Source organism: Canis lupus, chromosome 24 (assembly GCF_048164855.1).
Source record: "Canis lupus baileyi chromosome 24, mCanLup2.hap1, whole genome shotgun sequence".
Taxonomy (NCBI): Eukaryota; Metazoa; Chordata; class Mammalia; order Carnivora; family Canidae; genus Canis; species Canis lupus.
Genome location: NC_132861.1, coordinates 45313214 through 45327884, shown reverse-complemented (window position 1 = coordinate 45327884; position 14671 = coordinate 45313214). Strand labels below are relative to the sequence as shown.

Sequence of the window (14671 nt, the reverse complement as noted above, 5' to 3'; positions counted from 1 at the left end):
ACATTTCCAGTGAGGCACTCGCCGCTCCGGCCCTGGGCCATCCCCCCGCCGTCGCCCCGCTATCCCTCCACCCCCAAATGCAGCTCCCAAGGCCAAGGAGGCTGCGGCGCTGGGCGGCTGCGCCGGGGAGGGGCAGGGAGGTGGCGGGCGGGGGACCCCGCGCCCCCTCTTCGTCCGGACCCGGGAGCCCCCACAAGCGCGGGCCAAGTCGGGGCGCCACAGGGTCTGCTCCTCCTTCAGGGGAACGAGGGACGCGCTGCGGGGGACACGCGGGGCGGGGGCCTCCCCTCTTGGTCTCGTCCAGCAGGCGCGGCGCGGCGGCCCAGCCGAGGGCCAGGGTGGCCGCGAGGCCCCGGGCGTGGCCGCCGTCCCCGCAGCCCCCGGCGCCGCCCCGGCCCCGCGGAGCCACCACATAAGGAAATGTTTGCGCCGGGGCGGCGCGGCCTCCGGGCAGCGGCCCGCTCGCTCCCGCCTCCCCGCTGCCTCTCGCCCGCCTCCCCCCTGCTCCCCCCCGCCCGCCCCTCCCCTCTGTCTCCCCCCTGCCTCCCGCCCGCCTGCCCCCTGCTCCCTCCCCGCCCGCCCGCCTCCCCCCTGCCTCCAGCCCGCCTCCCCCCGCTCCCCCCCCGCCCCTCCCCTCTGCCTCCCCCCTGCCTCTCGCCCGCCTCCGGACCCGGGACCAGGCTGGGCTGGGGAGGCCGGCGGGGGGGGGGGGGGGGGCCGGGAAGGTTGGGGGGGGTTGGGGGGTCCCCGCCCCGGCCAGTCGGCTGGGTGGGACCTGGGTGGGACCGGCCGGAAACCTGCCGCCCCCGCGCCCCGGCCCACGTTGGGGACCCGGGCTGCCCTGCGGGGGAGGGGGCGGACGGGACCCCGCCTTGGCCATTTCAGACCCTGGGGGCCGCCTGGACGCCTTGGCCATTTCAGACCCTGGGGCCCGCCTGGACGGATGGTCTCCCTGATGAAGTCCCTCCCGCCCTTTGGAAGCTGGCACACCCAGGCCAGCTGTCCCTCTCCGGGCGTCCAGAGCGAAGTGTTCCTTCTCTGCATTGTGACCCCGAGGCATCCCGACTCCCAGTCACCCCGGAGGGAAGACACAGTGTATAACCTGCCTGCTGGGCGGGCAAGGTCAGGCTCGGGCGGACTGCCTCCCTTCCGGACTTTTCCATTAATTTATTTACACAGGCCCAGAACAAGCCCACAGACCTCTGCAGAAGTTGGCAGGCACAAGGTGGCATTTATTCTTCTGCAAACGGTCTCATTTCTCCAGGGACCCCTCCTCTTTTAAATGTGACCTAGGGAGGTAAGAAGCCGCCCAAGGGTGGTGCCTTCTAGGTCTCTGTGGTTTACTCTTGGGAGCTAGAGAAATTCCCCACCAGGTGTTTCCTGGGCAAGGACTCGTGCCTTCGGAGGCGGCAGTTCTGGACCTCAGCTCAGGGGCTGGGGTCCGGGGAGCTGGACTCTGAAGCATACTCCAAGAAAGGGCCGTGGAGGGAGAATAGTATCACCCAGATCCTTGGCCTGTGGGAAAAGTGTGAAATGCAAAGCAGTGATCCAGTACAACCTGCTCAGAGCAGGAAAGGGGGTGGGAGCACCTCACCTACTTTCAGGTTACAGATTTGATTGAGATCAGATCTCAGGCTTGGTTTCCTAGGACGAAAGTGCCAGCCTGTGGCCCTGCTAGTGGATTAAAGTGGTGGTGTCACCCCTGCCTGAGTGACACTGGTACAACAGCCATTTATCCCCAAGACCCCACCTCCTAGGCAGGCAGAGCTGCCTAGAAGTTGGCTGCCAGGAGGGCTCAGCAGGATCACCCCCACCCCTAAAGGCAACCCAGAGCATCCTCCATTCCCATAGTCCCCTTCAGAGGAACTGCATGAAGTGCCTCCTGCTCCAAATCATGTGCTCAGTTCTCCCCACCCCCAGTAGCAAGGACTATGGACCATGCCCAGGACTGGGACAACTGTGTATCTATCGCAGGTAACAGAGGGAGGCTGGGTTTGACAAGGTCACTCCTCTCTGTTTGGGGGTGGGTGGTTGTGCACCCATCCAGTCCACACCTCCCCAGAGTTTTTTTCCCCAAAGATTTTATTTTTAAGTAATCTTTACACCCAACATGGGGCTCGAGCCTACAGCCACAGATCAAGAGTCTCTGGCTGTACGGACTGAGCCAGCCAGGCGCCCCCTCCCTAGAGGTTTAATTCAGGATGCACAGGGACAGCCCAGGGGGCTGTAATCTACACTGCGTAGACTTTCAGCATCATATCAAGTGTGAAGAAGCTATTTGCTCTTTCGACCTGGCATCCTGTGATTTGGATCGATAAGGTCCTAGAGGCAGAAAATTTGGCTGCTGCAGGGGTGGTAAAGTTTTCCCTTCTTCCCTTCTAGATTCTTTGGCTGGCCTAATAATTAAATTGATATAAGACAGAATAACAAGAGAAAAAAAATGAACAAAAGTATACATGAATGGGCAGCTCAGCGGTTTAGCGCTGCCTTCAGCCCAGGGCGTGATCCTGGAGACTCAGGATCGAGTCCCGAGTCCCCTGTCGGGTTCCCTGCATGGAGCCTGCTCCTCCCTCTGCCTCTCTCTTTCTGTGTCTCTCATGAATAAATATTTTTTTAAAAAGTCCTTTTTTTGGGGTGGGGGGAGTATACATGAGTAACTAAGTCCCCCCAAATGGCCAAAGCCGTCGCCTATCACTTTCAGTTAAAGACAAAAGATGCTGGGGTAGGGAGCCAGTAACAGTAAACAAGTGTTAAGGTTGTTGTACAGATTTAAATTGTTGTCCTCTCCTTTGATAAGAGTTTCCACAGATTTAGAGTCATCCTCCTCTTCCTGGTACAGTGAGGGAGATACCCTTACAAATGGAGATTTCCTTTATAAATGTAAATGTTTCTTACAAAAGGGTAACTTCTACTCGGTTTAGCTTCACCTGTGTCTGCTGTTTCCGAAAAATAACCAGCCTAAAATAATCAGTATGCTAAAGAGGCATAAATTGGGGTAGTATATTTTGCTCCCCTTCACTGTTGTAAGCCTAGCTTTAACACAGGCCTAACACGGCATGTGCACAGAAAGTATCTTTTGGGTGGCCTAATAAAAAGCCTTCATTTCAGGTCACAAATATCTGGGCCTCATAAAGGTAAATTTTACATGCTTCACCGAAAAGTCCGTCCTCTGATGTGGCCCATTCTCCATCATGAGACGCATTCAGATGGGGGTACAATGATCACATATTGGGAGTTGTAGAGGGATTCTCAACCGGAATGCGGAGGTATGTTAGAGGTGATGTATTTTCTTTTTCTTTTTTTTTCTTTATTTATTCATTAGAGACACACAGAGAGAAGCAGAGACATAGGCAGAGGGAGAAGCAGGCTCCATGCAGGGAGCTCAATGTGGGACTCATCCAGGATCACATCCTTAGCTGAAAGCACCCAAGGCGTCCAGAGGTGATGTATTTTCATGCCCTTAAGGTGTACCTAGGAATAGTGAGCGGAACAAGAAAACATTCATAACCATATGAAAGGTCCACCAAGAGATGGTACTTTATCTGTACAAGGACGGCAGACTAGGGAACTTTAAAAGTCACTCCAGCATAAATGCTCACATCCATGTTTAAGAACTACTTCCCCTGTGCCTGCAGTATTCTGCAAGCAGTATCTCCCTCCATCTCTGCTGACTTAGGTGCCTGCCAGGCACCCAGCCAGTAAAGGTCAGTGCTGAAGCCTTGAGTGTTTGTCTCTCCGAGGAGTGTGCTCAACACAGAAGAGCTGGAAACAGCAGGAAGTGTACATAGGAGGGGAGACCATAGTCCCCCATCCTGCTTTTCTACCCCATTCCCAACCTGGGGAGGCCACTTCTCTGCTGAGCCTGTCCCTGCTCTATTACCCCCTAGACCCCACAAACAGGCCTCTTCTGCTTCAACCCCATCCTCATACACGAATTTGGTGTCATCTCCTGTTTGAATGTCCCGTCGAACAAAGTTCTCAGGCCTGAGCAGAAACTGGGGCTTGACCCCCGATTCCATCTGTAGCCAGGCCCTGGCCATGGCGCTTGGCTTCCTCCAGGAGGCTTCTCTTACTGTAGCGGGCCAGGGGCCTCCTTCCCAGCTTCCTTGTGTTGCCCTTTACTGCTCGTTTCTTTGTTTCTCTCATCGCCTGCCCCTCACTGTCATTGCGTGACCCCATTGCAAAGTGGGGGCCTCAGCAGGAATCCAATGAGCTGGGAGAAAAGAATAGAGAGGTTAAGAATAGCATAGAGTAGCAGGCAGGTGGTTATGCTTTGCATGTAAACTCAGCAAAGGCAAAACTCCAAAACAGGCCAGAAACGTGGTAAGTTTTCGCGGGTGCTCCAGGCTGCGGGAGGCTGAGCTTGCACTCGTGGGTCTGCAACACTGGTGGGTGTGCACACCCCCAAGGGCAAACACAGGTTGGTGCATTCGCCAGGTTCATGAATCCACGCTCCTCTGCACATTTAGGGTTCGTGCGAACACGTGTCCGTACACACGGGCCCGTGTAGACGGCCAGGCGGCGCCAACACAGCTGTGCGCACACTCGGGTGGAAGCATACTCGGGATCAGGCGCACTGGACGTGGAAACCCGCGGTTCGTGCGGCTGGATGGTGCACACACAAGTCTGGGGATACCGGGGCGTGTGCAGTACCCCGAGGCTGTGCACACACGGTGAGGTGAACACCCAGCGCTGTGCGCACACGAGGCCGTGCGTGCCCCTCCCCGCCCCAGGACGGCGGCCGGGCCCGCTCGCAGGTAGACGCGCCCAAGTCTCCCCACACTCGGGCACAGCTTCCGCGCCTGGGCGCCATCTTCGCCCTGCGAGCAGCGTAAAGATCCGCAGGCCGCGCGGCCCTAGCGCGCGGGCCTTTGTTGTCCCAGCTTCCGGGCGTCCATCATGCGGAGGCCCCGCGCGCCGGAGCACGAAATGGCGGTTGGGGGCGGGGCGGGACGGGTCGGCGCGGAGCAGCGCCCACTCCCGGCTCCCGGCGGGGCGCGCCGTCCCGCCCCCTCGCGCAGGCGCACAGCACGGCGCGCGTTCCCGCGTTCCCCCCGACGCGCGCCGGGACACAAAGGGCTGGAGGGAAAGCACGGAGCGCGGCCGGCGCCTCCGGAGCGGGTAGTGGTCCGGAGCGGCCTGGAGCGGACTCCCGGGGCTGGAGCCGGGCTCGCCGGAACAGCGCGCTCGGGCCGGGTGGGGCGCTGTGCGGCGCTCCTTCCCCTGCCCGCCCTCCCCTCCCCTCCCCGCTCTCCCCTCCCCTCCCCGCTCTCCCCTCCCCTCCCTCAACGGTCGTAACGGCCTCGCCGGCCGCGGTGGGGCGGAGCGGGCGCGCAGCGCGCAGGCGCCGAGCTGGTGGCCGCCGCGGTGGGGGGGGGGGCCGGGCCGGGCCGGGCGCCCCCTCTTCCCCTCGCGCGCCCTAATGGCGGAGCCAGGAGCTGCTTCTCTGCCCGTCCGCGGGGGGCGGCTCGCAGCCCGGACTCCCGGGGCCGCGCGCTCCGGGGCGGGAGCTGGCCGGTGCGGCCCTTACTGGTTGTAGAAGGCGACGGGGAGAGACCCGTCCCCAAGCCGGTGCAACAGTTTGCAACTTGCTGTTCAGATCGGGAATGTGGGTTTGGGAACGGGGGGAGAACGCGGATGCAGGAAAGGTGGTTTTGTTTCTTTGTTTGTTTTCCTGTTCAGGGATGTTTGTTAAACACGGTAATCAATACAGCCTTAGAAAAGTATTTCTCCAGCAGCCCGCGTGGCTCAGTGGCTGAGCGCCGCCTTCGGCCCAGGGCGCTATCCTGGGGCCCCGGGATCGAGTCCCGCGTCGGGCTTCCTGCAAGGAGCCTGCTCCTCCCTCTGCCTGTGTCTCTGCCCTTCTCTCTGTGTGTGTGTCTCTCTCTCGTGAATAAAATAAAAAATCTTTAAAGAGAATATTTCTCATAACACAAAGGATACACATTCTTGGTAGAAATTTTCAGGAGAGGTCACGATGGCTGGCATTCACTAAAGACGGTGCCAGACCTGGTTTTAAGTGCTCTAATTATCCTAACCAGGTACAGATGGAGAAATGAATACGGAGAGGTTAAGTACACAAAAGGACTTAAAGGAAAGTAGGAAAAGCAGTAAACCCACTTTCCAACATTACCGCTATGTAATAAACTGGCCTGGTCGCTGCCAGCTTTTTTCTTTTTTAAGATTTTATTTTTTTATTCGAGAGAGAGAGAGAGAGAGGGAGGCAGAGACACAGGCGGAGGCAGAAGCAGGCCCCATGCAGGGAGCCTGATATGGGACTCGATCCCGGGACTCCAGGATCACACCCGGGGCTGAAGGCAGAAGCTCAAGCGCTGAGCCATCCGGGCGTCCCTCGCCACCAGCTTTTTTCTATGCGTTAAGAAGTTTGGCTCAGGGGTGGGTGCTGTGTGGCTCCGTGGGTTAAGCATCTGCATTCCCTTTAGGTCATAATCCTGGTGTCCTGGGATCCAGCCCCAGGGGGGCTCCCTGCTCAGCAGGGAGTCTGCTCCCTTTGCCCCTCTCCCTTACCACCCCATTCTACCAACAGACCCCCCTCCCCTCGTGCTCTCCCCCTCTCTAATAAAATCTTAAAGTTTGGTTCAAGTTACACACAGCCTATGGCATCTTGATTAACGAGAGTTAGTTGTGGTTTGGCAAACAGAAAAGGCTCAGAGGGGCCCGGAAGTGCCAGTTCCTGTCTGTCCTTGGGGCAGCTTGGTCCTGCGAGGGCCACGAGACTACTAGGTGATGCCTGAGGAGCACCCCAATTCTACAATATTGGCCTCTAGGGATCCTGGAGGATTCACATGACTCATGATCCTTTCTCAGAGTCAGGAGGAAAAGCCTGCTTATTCTTCCTCTCTTTTTTCCTGCTGTAGCAATTTCTCCGGTCCTAATTGCCTTAACTTTAATTTCCCAAGCCTATTTAAACCTATGAGGAAGGTGATTTTTTGCTGATGAGAGTAGGCTCAGTTTAAGAGAGGGCAGGCCAGCATAACTCTTGAGTTACAGATGAAGCAGCTGCGATTTAGGACTTGAAGTCTGGGCCAAGTTTATCAATTAATAGCGAAGCAGCGATGGTTCATCCAAGTTGAAGCGTCAGCCTTACAACCTCAGTCTCCAAATCCTCAGCTTCCATGGGATTTGTTATGTCTCTGTTTGTCTTTTTATGTCTAAAAACTTTAATAATATAGAGATCCCAACACCCAGCTGATGAACAGTAGGTGCTTCTCTTGCTTGGTGAAAGATTGTCTATTCTGAACAGGTGAGGGCTATGCAGCCAGCTCATCTCCCGTTGCCACTAATCCTTTAAGGATCACCTGTTTATCAAAATCCTTCTTGCCCCATTTTTAGTTTACTGGCGTAAAACAGACTATCTTTTTGATTAGTTTCTTTTCTTGCAAAATGAATTTGGGTTTTTTTACCGTGTAGTAGAAGTCACCTGCTCTTATTCAGTATTACTTCATTCATTAGTATGAGGAAACCCTATACTCTTGGTTTTAGAAGTGGAAAAAGTAGGAAATGGAACCAGAATGTGATTTCAGGTTATACACACAGAACACACAGAAATACCCTGTCTTTTTATTCCCTCTCTTTATTGAATCACAAATTCCTGCTAAGCATTTCAAAATGTTCCCAGAAAATAAAAAACTTCCAGCGACTGAGAAAAGCTTTCTAGATAATTGCCTTTCCTTACATCGTGTAAGAGAAAATACTTTAATGCTAGCTTGTGGCTTTGCCAAGTTACTTATCTCCTGATTCTGTGTTCTCATATATTCAACATGGATAAGAATATGGAAACTCCAAGCAGAGTTTTGTGGGAGGAGATTGGAGATGATATTTGTAAAATGCCTGGACTGTAGTAGGTGCTCAACAAGTAAGTGGCAGCAATTGTGTCTGGTTGCTATTCTGTATTAAGGAAGTGTCAGGATTAACCAGCTGGTTGTCTTTGAGAAAACAATTTAGTTCCCTGCAGATCCTAGACTTGTGCTCAGTTCTACCCTAAACATCCAAGACTTCTCAGAATCCGGTGCTGGTGAGGATGTGGAGAAAAAGGAATCCCCTTGTGCTATTGGTGGGAATGCACACTGGCGCAGCCACTGTGGAAAAGAGTATGGAGGTTCCTCAAAAAATTAACAATAGAACTACCCAAAGATCCAGTGATCACACTACTGGATATTTACCCTTCAAATATAAAAACACTAGGGCAGCCTCGGTGGCGCAGCGGTTTAGCACCACCTGTGGCCCGGGGTTTGATCCTGGGGACCCTGGATCAAGTCCCATGTTGGGCTCCCTGCATGGAGCCTGCTTCTCCCTCTGCCTGTGCCTCTGCCTCTCTCTCTCTCTCTCTATGTATAAATAAAATCTTTAAAAAAATATATAAAAACACTAATTCAAAGGCATACATGCACCCTTATGTTTATTGCATTTATTGCATTTATTGTGGCATTATTTATAGCCACATTATGGAAGCAGCCCAAGTGTCTGTCAGTACATGAATGGATATGGCAGCCCGGGTGGCTCAGTGGTTTAGCACCATCTTCAGCCCAGGGAGTGATCCTGGAGACCCGAGATATATAATATCCATATATAGTGGAATATATATATATATATGTTATATATTATATATATAAAATGAAATATTATTCAGCCATAAAAAAAGAGAATAAATCTTACCATTTGCAATGACATGGGTGGAACTAGAGAGTATAATGCTAAGTGAAATAAATCTGTTAGAGAAGGACAAATACCATATGATTTCACTCATATGGAATTTCAAAAGTAAATGAGCAAAATAAATAAATAAATAAATAAATGAGCAAAAAAAAGAGAAAAACCAAGAAACAGACTCTTGATTATAGAGAACAAACTGGTGGTTATCAAAGGTGAGGTGAGGTGAAGGGGTAATAGGGGACGGAGGTTAAAGAGTACATTTATCATCATGAAAATAAAATGTTAAAATATGGGACACCTGGGTGGCTCAGCAGTTGAGCATCTGCCTTTGACTCAGAGCGTGATTCCAGGTCCGGGGATCGAGTCCTGCATCAGGTTCCCTGTGAGGAACCCACTTCTCCCTCTGCCTCTCTCTCTGTGTCTCTCATGAATAAATAAATAAAATATTTTTTTTAAAAAATGATAAAAGACTACTCAAAAGGGGCAGCCTCGGTGGCACAGTGGTTTAGCGCCGGCTGCAGCCTGGAGTGTGATCCTGGAGACCCAGGATGGAGACCCATGACGGGCTCCCTGCATGGAGCCTGCTTCTCTGTGTTCTCTACTCAAAGGATTTTTTTTTTAAATTTAAAGATTTATTTATTTATGGTAGACATAGAGGTTGGGGGGGAGAAGCAGGCTCCATGCCAGGAGCCCGATGCGGGACTCAATCTCAGGGCTCCAGGATCACGCCCTGGGCCAAAGGCAGGTACCAAACCGCTGAGCCACCCAGGGATCCTCTACTCAAAGGATTTGTAAGTGCTGCTTCTGTTTCAGTACTGGTGGCAGGGGATAGAATAGTAAACAAAACAACCCATCCTTGCTTTCATGGAGCCTAGAGTTTATTGAGGAGGCCAGACACTGAGCAAATGACCATGGTGGGGAGTGTAGGATGGTATGGTGCAATATAAGGTGTCAGTGGCCCTGCCTTAGGCAGAAGACCAGGAAGGCTTCCTGGATGCAGGGATGCCTCAGGTGGGCCTAGCCTTGTCTTAGACTCTGAAGAGGGAAGAGACACTTTAAACTTGATCAACTGAATAAGTCCACAAAGGCTGGTCATAGGAGCTAAGAGGTAGGAGAGATAGGAGCTGAGACACAGAAAAAAAGCCAGACCATGGAGATTTCTGTAGGAATATAGAAGAAAAACAATGTCTTTCCTCAACCCACCTTAAATTATCTGAATAAATTAGACTACCAAAGACAGATTACCAAGAGAAAAATAAACAAGTTTATTAAAAAGTATATCATACGTACACGAAAGCACCCAGTGATGAGTAACTCAAAGGAGTGGTTAGAACTTGGGCTTATCGTAGCATATTAACAAAAGAACAATACATTTTTAGAGAAGTGACAAGACAAAGGAAAAGGACTTTGAGTTTCTAGGGTGGCAAATTGTGGGAAGGTATGTATATGGGGGAACTAATGTGGACAAGGATTAGTTTTAGCAAGATTTGTTATATAGGTTCCTCTGGTGCCATCTCCAGGCTGGTAAGGGTCTGGAGTTTTCTCTGATGATTAACTTCTGTCCTTCCTGGTAGAGAGGGGAGTGGGGACACCTCTACAAGTTATGTTCTGCTTTTAGGCAAATAGGAGGAGGGGAGAGTTTTTCTTGTATCTTTTTTTTTTTTTTTAATATTTTATTTATTTATTCATGACAGAGAGAGGCAGAGACACAGGCAGAGGGAGAAGTAGGCTCCCCCAGGGGAGCCCGATGCAGGACTCAATCCCAGGATCATGACCTGAAGGCAGACACTCAACAACTGAGCCACCAAGGTGTCCCTTGTATCTGTTTCTTCTTAATTGCCTTCCAATCAAAATAATCCTTATGCCGATGTGGCATATTTGGGGGTGATATATTTTACAACTCTTCTCCAGTTTTGATGTACTAAATTGTTAAATATTCCTCTCATTAGGGACGCCTGGGTGGCTCAGTGGTTGAATGTCTGCCTTTGGCTCAGGTCATGATCCTGGGGTCCAGGGATCGAGTTCTGTATTGGGCTCCCCTCGGGGAGCCTGCTTCTCCCTCTGTGGGTGCCTCTGCCTCTCTGTGTGTGTCTCTCATGAATAAATGAATAGAATCTTTTTTTTTAAATAAATGAATAGAATCTTTAAAAAAAATTCCTCTCATTAGACCTTTTTTTTTTTTTTTTTTTTACATTTAACTCATATACTATAAACTTTAATCCTTTAAAAGTATGTGTAACTCAGGGGCACCTGGCTGGCTCAGTTGGTAAAGCATGCAACTCTTTATCTTGGGGTCATGAGTTTGAGCTTCACATTGGGTGTAAAATTTACTTCTTTTTTTTCAAAATATTTTATTTATTTATTCATGAGAGTGGCTCATTGAGCTCATTTATTCACTGGGTGGCTCAGTGAGTTAAGCATCTACCTTCAGCTTAGGTCATGATCTCAAGGTCCTAGGTTTGAGCCCCACATTGGTCTCCCTAGCCAGTAGGGAATCTCCTTCTCCCTCTGCCCCTTTTTCCTGCCCTCTCTTTCTCTCAAATAAGTAAATAGCATCTTTTATAAAAATTAAAAAATATTTTTATTTATTTTAATTTATTTTATTTATTTATTCATGAGCGACACACACAGAGAGAGAGAGGCAGAGACACAGGCAGAGGGAGAAGCAGGCTCCATTCAGGGAGCCCGACGTGGGACTCGATCCCGGGTCTCCAGGATCACACCATGGGCTGCAGGCGGCACTAAACTGCTGCACCACCGGGCCACCCTAAAAAATATTTTTAAAGTATGTATTTCAATAGTTTTAATATTCACAAAATTGAGCAGTCATCCACACAAATTCCAGAGTACCTCATCACTTCAAAAAGCAACCCTAGACTCATCAGCAGTCATCATCTGCCCCTTCCTCCAGCCTCTCCAGTAATCTGCTTTCTGGCTCTATGGATTTGCCTATTCTGGACATTATACAAACAGACCCCAAGTTGCCTGGATGGCTCAGCAGTTGAGCATCTGCCTTTGGCTCAGGTCGTGGTCCCAGGGTCCTGGGATCGAGTCCTACATTGGGCTGCCTGCAGGGAGCCTGCTTCTCCCTCTGCCTGTCTCTGCCTCTCACTCTGTGTGTCTCTCATAAATAAATAAGTAAAATCTTAAAAAAATAATAATACAATTCAAAATGTGTGCTCATTGTATTTGGTCTCTTTCATTTAGCATAATATTTTCAAGTTCACTAAGGCTGTAGCATGTATCTGTACTCCTACTCCTTTTCATGGCTGAATAATATTCCTTCTGTGGCTATACTTTTACAAGAGTCTTGAGAGGAAGGCATTTATATCTGCCATGGGAGCAGGTGCCTGGAGGCCTGGCCTCCATGCAAGTGTTGTGCTTTGTGCGGCAGTTCGACTGCCTAGGCTCTCCCCTCACAGGGAAAATCACTTTCTCTGTGCCTCATTTTCCTCTCCTAAATGGGGATAATGTAGAAACTGTCAGAGGGTTGGTGAATTAAATGAGTTTATATATTGAAAGGGCTTAGAAAAGTTTCCGGTGTAAAAGTCCAGTTGTTGCCGTGAAGAAAAACAGGCTGGCAGAAACAGAAATCCCCACGGACTAGCATATTGCCCTTTATTCCAGAATCTTCCAAATGGCTCCATGGCTACTTTATAAAATTTGGAATTATAACCAGGTCTGATTATAAGAGGAAATGAATTGAAGATAGCAGTTTCTCCACCTTTTTTAGGTGGAGGGGAACAGAATATGTCACCCCAAAATGTGCCACTTTGGCATGTAGATTATTTTGACCTGAAGGCAATTAAGTCCCAGCAGATTTAAGAAAAACTTTTATCTCTCCCTTAATTGCCTAAAAGAATTCAGATGGGGAGCCTGGCCCAGAAAGAGCTATTACCAGAGATAACTTTTTTTTTAATCTGAAAGACGTCCCCACATGACAAGGCCAACATCTGCTTAGCAAACATCTGTTCATCTCATCTTCCTGCAAATTGCCCTCCTCCTTTTTGAAGCCCCAGGCCCATCTCTTTCCTTGTTCAGGATGGCATGTGAGCCTCAGTTGCCTGACTGCCTTTGGGTCTCATACTTTTATGGGGCCCCTGTACGTACAAAATAAGATTTCTTTTTCTCCTATTAATCAATCTTATGTCAATTTAGGTGTTAGAGCAGCCAAAGAACCTAGAAAGAAGGAAAATTTTCCCACCCAGACAGTTTGGCGACCTGCAAAGGGACCTTCTCTGGCTGGACACTGCTTGCTCCAGGGCTGCTGCAGCTGAGAGAGCCTTGGGCCTCTGACAAGAGCCAGCAGAAGGTAAGAATTCTTACCAGATGGATCTCCTGGATCTCCACCTGTTGGATCCAGTGGCAGCGAGAGTGGTGAGAATCCTCTTTCCTTTTCTAAATGCAGATTAGCAGGAGACGGTATTTGTGTGAAGTCATTCCTTGAGTATGGTGATTCTGGTAAAGATTTGTTATGAGTACTCTTGCCTCTATTGATCCTTTTTCTCCCGGAGATAGATATTGTTTCCTTTGGTCTCTGTCACTTGTGTCCTTGGTCATGAGGAAGAGAATCATAGCCCACATGAGCTTTTTCCTTTCGTCCTGTTTCATGTCTTGAGAGCTTAGCTTTGTGACCAAGGAGAATATTCTCACTGGAAGATGCGTGTTCCAGCACGCGTTGGCATACAGCCGAGTAGATTGCAGATCTGAAAAGCAGCACTGTCTTTGTCCACTGAGTCAGCTCTCCGGGGAGTTTGTCTTAGGGGTTTTGGTCCACAAGGGGACCTTGTTGGTGAGGTTAATGGGAAAGTCCCATACCAGTAGTGCCAGACTGGTATCCCAGCAGCTCTGTGACTGGAGGTCATGTTCTTTTTTTTTTTTTTTTTTTAATTTTTTATTTATTTATGATAGTCACAGAGAAAGAAATAGAGAGAGGCAGAGACATAGGCAGAGGGAGAAGCAGGCTCCATGCACAGGGGGCCCGATGTGGGATTCGATCCCGGGTCTCCAGGATCACGCCCTGGGCCAAAGGCAGGCGCCAAACCGCTGCGCCACCCAGGGATCCCTGGAGGTCATGTTCTTGAGGAAGACCAGAGCCACCATTCTTACTGCCTGTGACACTGAAGGTCTTTGCTTGCTTGCTTGCTTGCTTTCTTTCTTTCTTTCTTTTTTTTTTTGAAGATTTTTATTTATTCATGAGATAGAGAGAGAGAGAGAGAGGCAGAGACACAGGCAGAGGGAGAAGCAGTCTCCATGCAGGGAGCCTAATGTGGGACTTGATCCTTGGTCTCCAGGATCAGGCCCTGGGCTGAAGGCGGCGCTAAACTGCTGAGCCACCCGGGCTTCCCAGGTCTTTGCTTTCTTAGCCTAATTATGGGAGTGAATTTTCTGGATCTTGTGAGGACTGCATCCTCTGCACCCTCTTTTGGAATGCTTCTCTTATCCATGGTTAAACCCCAAGAAGATTTAATTGGTTTGAGTCCCTGTTGAGATTAATATAAGATCCTATTTGTCAATGGCCAGATAATGGATCCTCTGAATTGGCTATATTTGAAAGAGAACATTTTAGAGAGCTCTCCTCAAGCAATGGTCTTATTGGTATCATTTTTGTGGGAAAAAGAAAAAAAAACAATTAAAAAGAGGACACAAGGGGATCCCTGGGTGGCGCAGCGGTTTGGCGCCTGCCTTTGGCCCAGGGCGCGATCCTGGAGACCCGGGATCGAATCCCACTCGGGCTCCCGGTGCATGGAGCCTGCTTCTCCCTCTGCCTATGTCTCTGCCTCTCTCTCTCTCTCTCTCTCCCTCTCTCTCTCTGTGACTACCATAAATAAATAAAAATTAAAAAAAAAGAGGACACAAAAGAATGTAATGGCTAGTTTCAGGGACTCCCTTAGCAAGGTGAAAGAACAGAAATTAGACTTAGGACAAAAATTAAAGTCCACATTCCACAAAAACTCCCCTCCTCAAAATCCTGCGGCATCTGCCTGTTGTAGCTTCC

The 14671-nt window shown here is 50.2% G+C and overlaps 3 long non-coding RNA genes across 3 annotated transcripts; 1 reads left to right on the top strand and 2 right to left on the bottom strand.

Annotated features, from left to right (window-relative positions):
* Window positions 1-894: 894 nt before the first annotated feature.
* On the top strand, window positions 895-4865 carry LOC140616190 (uncharacterized). The gene is made up of 2 exons (XR_012016725.1): window positions 895-1297; window positions 3323-4865. It is a non-coding gene; the product is annotated as an uncharacterized lncRNA (long non-coding RNA).
* On the bottom strand, window positions 3286-5166 carry LOC140616189 (uncharacterized). Its single transcript, XR_012016724.1, has 2 exons — window positions 3931-5166; window positions 3286-3471 (listed from the first exon to the last, which is right to left on the bottom strand). It is a non-coding gene; the product is annotated as an uncharacterized lncRNA (long non-coding RNA).
* Window positions 5167-11240: 6074 nt separating this feature from the next.
* Window positions 11241-13516, bottom strand: LOC140616184 (uncharacterized). Its single transcript, XR_012016719.1, has 2 exons — window positions 13000-13516; window positions 11241-11440 (listed from the first exon to the last, which is right to left on the bottom strand). It is a non-coding gene; the product is annotated as an uncharacterized lncRNA (long non-coding RNA).
* Window positions 13517-14671: the final 1155 nt, after the last annotated feature.